A 6,000-nucleotide genomic window follows, 5' to 3' on the forward strand; every position below is an offset into this window, starting at 1 on the left:
TGTGAAGTTTTGTCACAACACAATACCACAGATGTCTCAAGTTTTGAAGGAGTGTGCAATTGACCTGCTGACTGCAGGAATGTCCATCGGAGCTGTTGCCAGAGAATTGAATGTTCATTTCTCTACCATAAACTACCTCCAACGTCGCTTTAGAGAATTTGTCAGTACGTCCAACCAGCCTCACAATCGCAGACCACGTGTAACCACGCCAGCCCAGGACTTCCACATCCGGCTTCTTTACTGCGGGGACGTCACCCGGACAACTGATGATAATTAGGAGTATTTCTGTCTGTAATAAAGCCTTTTTGTGGGGAACAACTCATTCTGATTGGCTGGACCTGGCTCCCAAGTGGGTGGGCCTATGCCCTCCCAGGCCCACCCATGGCTGTGCCCCTGCCAGGTCATGTTAAATCCATAGATTAGGGACTAATGAATTTATTTAAATTAACTGATTTCCTTACATGAACTGTAACTCGCATGTTTCATTTATATTTTTGTTCAGTATAATAACAAAACAGACCCAGAAAAACATTTACGTGTCAACATAACTTTCAAAGCAACGATAAATTAAAATCAGCTCTCATTTAATTTATTTCACAAAAGTTTCTTCCCTACTGAGGTCACAAAGAACAATCAATCCACAACTGAAATATCATTAGCGGGTGAAAACGGACAGTCCCATGACAGTGCTGTGCCTATTTATGCTTTGTGTGTGTGTGCCACCGTGTACATCAGCTTACACGGAGTGTAGTGTGCAGTATTTTAAGAGTGTGAGTTGGGAAGGCTACTGCTGTTAAGTGGAGTGGAGTGGAGTGCTATGTAGATCCAGCATAACCCAAACAAACATTCCTCCTCAACAATAGATTACAGACTAGCAGCTTACTGAGGAACCCCAAAACTAGCCATGATCAATTCTAGCTTACATCGAATGAATTTCCACTGTTTGTCATTCTACCAATGTCATCTCAAAACCTTGCTAGATAGAGTTATTTAGCCATCTAACTTCTCTCTCTTGTAGAGCCCAAACGAAATATCAGTTCCCCGATATTATCCTTTTAACTTTATATTGGTAAATCGGCCAATAACCTTTTTATTGGTTATCTGAACACTTCTCATGATGAGCCATTATTGTCACAATGTATGAAATCAACATTTGAAGCATATTTATTAGACAACTGCTCTTTTGGATGGCAATTTAGGAGAATTCAGTGTGGGGAAATGACACTCTGTAATTTACCCACTGTAAAACAGTATATCGGCAGGTATAAATCGGTAGGTTTTGCTTCCCCCCCCCAAAAAAAAATCTGAATCAGACCCAAGAAAACATCTCGGTCGGGCTCTACCCTCTTGTCTTCCATAGACTGTTAGTGTGGAACAGGCCCAGGTGGACTGGATTATAGCACAGCACTCAATGTTCCAGACAGTAGAACTGAGAGAGCTAATTATTACTTCTCTGATCCAGCCCTCTCCAGGAGCAGGCCACTGGCAGGAGAGGAGGTGTACGTAGGTCATAGGGCACGAGACCAAAAATCTATACCCACGTGAAAGCAAAAGAGGATCCAGCTGTGTTTGTTGTCAATTTAAACTACACTTTGAACTGAGAAAGTTTCCCTACACTGAACACACTACTGAGTTGTTAACACTGTCCTATTTTGACATGGGCCAGGGCAGGGGGTGGAGGGGAAGACTATTGGCTCTTGATAAGATATTATCTAACACTTTCTCCACTATGTTTAGGCCCAATCTACTTTAAAAAGAAATACTGCTTATTATCTTTCCGCACAATAATAATGACTTTTACATCACATCTCAGATTTCTCTGTGGCAAATCTTTCCATATCCTGTATCAAAACTGTCCTTTGTGAAAGTGATCAGGACAAAGATATGGAGTCATGCCAGCAGCATCACACCTCACTGACACAACAAGCTACTACTAAACACCCAGGAAGTGACACATTTTTTATTTTACCGTTATTTTACCAGGTAAATTGAGAACACGTTCTCATTTACAGCAACGACCTGGGGAATAGTTACAGGGGAGAGGAGGGGGAAGAATGAGCCAGTTGTAAACTGGGACTAGAGGGCCAGGGACGAGAGGGCCAGACACAGACGGTGAGGACAGACCACCCATAAACATACAAACTGAGTAAGAGATATGAAAGAAAAAGAGAAACAATCTAGAGGAAGTTATTGCTTAATTCATGCCCGTCTTTATAAAAATCGACAGCGCCAGGTCTCTTTAACATATTTCAACTGATAGGCCAATTAGGTGTTCTTAATAGAAACAAGAAAAAAGGGTTTCATACACTCTTAGAAAAAGGGTTCCAAAACAGTTCTTCCCCTTTTTGGTTCCAGGTAGAACTCCTTTGGGTTCCATGTAGAACCTTCTGTGGAACGGGATCTACATGGAACTCAAAATGGTTCTAGCACCTTTTTTCCTAAGAGTGTACCCACTCCACTAGCTCATCTCTGAATTTTAAGCTAAACTGAGGTGATTAAGGTATTGTACTGTGATTACCAGCAATATCCATCAACTAGTGAATCCCCAGTGTAAAACCGTGTAAATGCTGTCATGTCTTCAGACTGATCTGTCTATAGGGCTTAGTACTGTAGGCTGCTGCTTGGGCTGGTGCCACTGTGCCTGTTGGGGAGAGAGCAGCAGAAACAGGCAGAGCCAGAGACACACCCTGGAAGGCCAGGGACGCGTTGGAACTCAACCCAACACCACTACCCAGTGACTGAGCCTTTCACTGGAGCCCTGAGGGCTTGACTGATTGGTGCTGCCACATTTGTCAACCACCTGGCAAGAATGTACTATACTGTAGGACTTTGAGGGGGGGGGGGGGGGGGGGGGGGGGGACAGGACTAACAGTGTGTCCTACTGACTCATAAACTCACCTCCATGTTGCTTTACCTGAACGAACAATAGCAATAGTCACAGACACATTATGGCATGCATGGTGCAGTCGAGCATTTCATGCGCTGTTGAATTTCATTGGTTTTGACACTGCCTATTTTTACATTCCCTTTCCATTGAAAATAAGCAAAAGTATAATTATTGAACAACTAAATCATTGTGAGTGAGTGAGCTAGCAGAAGTCCAGACTCAGAGTTTTCATGTCCAGGAAGGAATAAATAAGAGGTTCTGAAGGAGATCGCCAGTCAGAGTTTTGGCTAAGAGAGACCTCAGGCATATCTCTACCACACACACCTCTAAGGGAAAAAGTGCTGTCAAATGGTTGGACTAAGGGCTTTGTGAGTATGGGTCCATGCATCCCCATGTGTACATCTAGTGCACTTTAAACCATGTTGCAGGTTAATGTGTACACATGACCTCTGCCCGTCACACAAGCTTGATGTTGACACAAAAACACAATGAGACTGATTGAGTGTATAGACCATAACACTGTTGCAAGAGCAGTTAGTCAATTAGGCCCATTATGCAGGTGAGATTACCCACTATGGTAGATAAAGTCAGTGTGACGTCGGATTTGTTTTGCTTCCAGACTAAGTATTGTCTTCCATGGTTCCTTTTGGAACGTGCACAGGTGATAACTTGTTTAGCACAGTTGCCTGGGACATCAGTAGACACCACAGAAGATAACAGGTTGAGGATGATGTGGACCACAATGATTCACCACGTTTCACAACAGCTTCTAAAACAGACATTGCCAATAAATTGTATCTGTATCCGTATCCGACAGGGACACTCATTTCAGTTGAAAAGGGAGAGAACAAATGTTCTGCTGGGGAGTAGTTCATGAGTAATACTGCCTTGTCATCCAAAACATGATATTTCAGTGCTGTAAGTCATGCCGTCAGTCACACCTCCACACTGTGGCCTGGGTAGTAAATGGTGAACCCTGAGGGCCAGAGCACCACCTGCTCCAGCATGTCACCTGACCTCTACCTTACACCCCTCCCCTCTCCTCCCTCAGTCAGACTTCTTGCCCACTGGTTATGTGGCTGACTGATCCCACCTGGAGCAGGCGTGGCAGACTCTTTAACACAGGTGGTGGTGAATCACTGGCAGCCAGGAGGGGAGAGCAGAGGGTAGAGGTGGAGGGACAGAAGGAGATGAGGGAGGTGGGAGTCACACCTGGAGAACAACAGGACACACGCCTCTCCAACCTCAGACACACACGTACTGATGTACTCATTATAGGCACCCTTCTCCAGTGTGACCCAGGGCTGAGCTGAGCTAACTATGTCCAGGGCTCAGGGGAAATTACAAGCCCAACGGCACCAACCTAGAGTTCACCAAGAGGACAATCTGGCACTAACCATCTGGTATTCAACATGTTTTCAGAGTACATCCAATCGGGTGGATACTAATTACATGCCACTTACTAAGGAAGCAAAAACAACGGGGACTGACCTTTAACTCAGACTTCCTTCCTAACCTCTCCAAATGTGCAAATCAATAGTGGGTCAAGGATCAAATCTTTCACACTGCATATCTGAGTATAGGTCAAGGTCTGCAGTTCAGTTTGCACAGCTGATGCATGGATTCTTTTCTAAGTACACCACACTGAACTGTTCTCATAACTTCAGAAGTTCCTGTGCTAATTTCTACGGTTTTAGGACATGAGGTTTTCCTCGGGTGATGAAAAACAAGCCACTATCCACTCAGAAATGCCGGTCAGCACTTAGCGAACAGAAGTAGATCATTAGTTTGTCCAAAACAAATGTTAGCTGTACAAGACACAGACTCCCTCTAAACCAACTCCACAGCAGCTTAACCTCTGTCGAGCATAAAGCTGTTTATAAATGCTCATGACAAAAAGACATACCTGTCGATCGTTACAAAATGTGTCTGTACACCTGTCACCTGATGTAAAAAAAAAACTGCTTCAAAAGTTTCCTGACCTTCACTGATTAGACATTTAAAAATAGCTCCTGTAATTATAGTTCATGTCAACAGAGCAGTCACGCAAACTGGACTAGAGACACATGACAACGTTTTTATAACTGAGCCTTGGTAGTACCCAAAGCACACTCTGCTCAGTGTAATATTGAACAACGTTTACTTCATGTCAATGCATGCCTGTCTTACACACCCTATTCTGGTACAACGCAAAGGAAATAAATACCTTTCACAATTTTTCACACAGATCTCAACATGTTCCCTTTCCTTGCCAAGTATTAGGCTACATTGCTGAACTTGGCTACTGCACATGAGATACATAATAGTACACCAAGTAAATCCACATTCAATTCTCTTCCTCTCTCTCTGTAGGACAGTTAGTGTATTTGTGCCACCAGTGTCTCAATAACTATAACATGTTATATCAACCTTTAAAATTGTCTATAAAAACGACACATTACTTCAAACAAACCTTTTTATGACTATATATTAAAAACTTGGCTACATTATCCTCTACCACTATTGTTTTGTGGGTGTGACTACGCACACTAGCTCGTATCTCCTTTAAACAAAAATAAAAGTAGCCTAACAATTGCCTATCCATCTATTTCGAATAGTTTTCCCATTCAATGTATGTGTCTGTCCCCCTCTGTATCTGTTGTGCTCACCTTTTCGTGGATGAGGCAAAGCCGGTTTGGTCGAGGTGTTGAGGTGTGAAAGCGTGTGACCGTTCTGCCGCTACCACGAGTTTCAGACTGAACTGAAGTGAACGGAACTATGACTTCCGCATCGCCCTATCTCATCTGACTGGCCCATACCACGGTAGGCGGGCAATCCCGGTTACTTCAGTAAGCGCGACAATGTTCCAGAATGTAAAAATCATATTGATCAATTTTACTTGCAAGATGGTTACATTTGTACCCACTTGTTAAGAATATCTGTACAATTTTAAAGGAAGAAAAACGTATAGACGATTCAATTACTGCCTGCCTATGCCTAGCCTATAGATATGTTTCACAAATTATCTATAGGCCTACTAGCAATAATACTACATAAAGGGTAATGTAAAAGGTCAATGATCAAAAAAGTAATCGACCAAAGGTCCTTGGTCAAAGGTCATTGGATCAGAATAT

The 6,000-nt window shown here is 43.0% G+C and overlaps 1 protein-coding gene across 2 annotated transcripts in view; it reads right to left on the bottom strand.

The window, feature by feature from the left end:
• Positions 1-5,655, bottom strand: part of pdlim5b (PDZ and LIM domain 5b) — a 74,312-nt gene extending 68,657 nt beyond the window's left edge. For both annotated transcript variants that reach the window (XM_038971326.1, XM_038971325.1), the window contains exon 1: positions 5,536-5,655. The gene's annotated coding sequence lies outside the window, so the exon portion shown is untranslated. The remainder of the gene's footprint in view (positions 1-5,535) is intronic.
• Between the last annotated feature and the right edge of the window lie 345 nt (positions 5,656-6,000).

The sequence above is a fragment of the Salvelinus namaycush genome, chromosome 31, assembly GCF_016432855.1.
Source record: "Salvelinus namaycush isolate Seneca chromosome 31, SaNama_1.0, whole genome shotgun sequence".
NCBI classification, from domain to species: domain Eukaryota; kingdom Metazoa; phylum Chordata; class Actinopteri; order Salmoniformes; family Salmonidae; genus Salvelinus; species Salvelinus namaycush.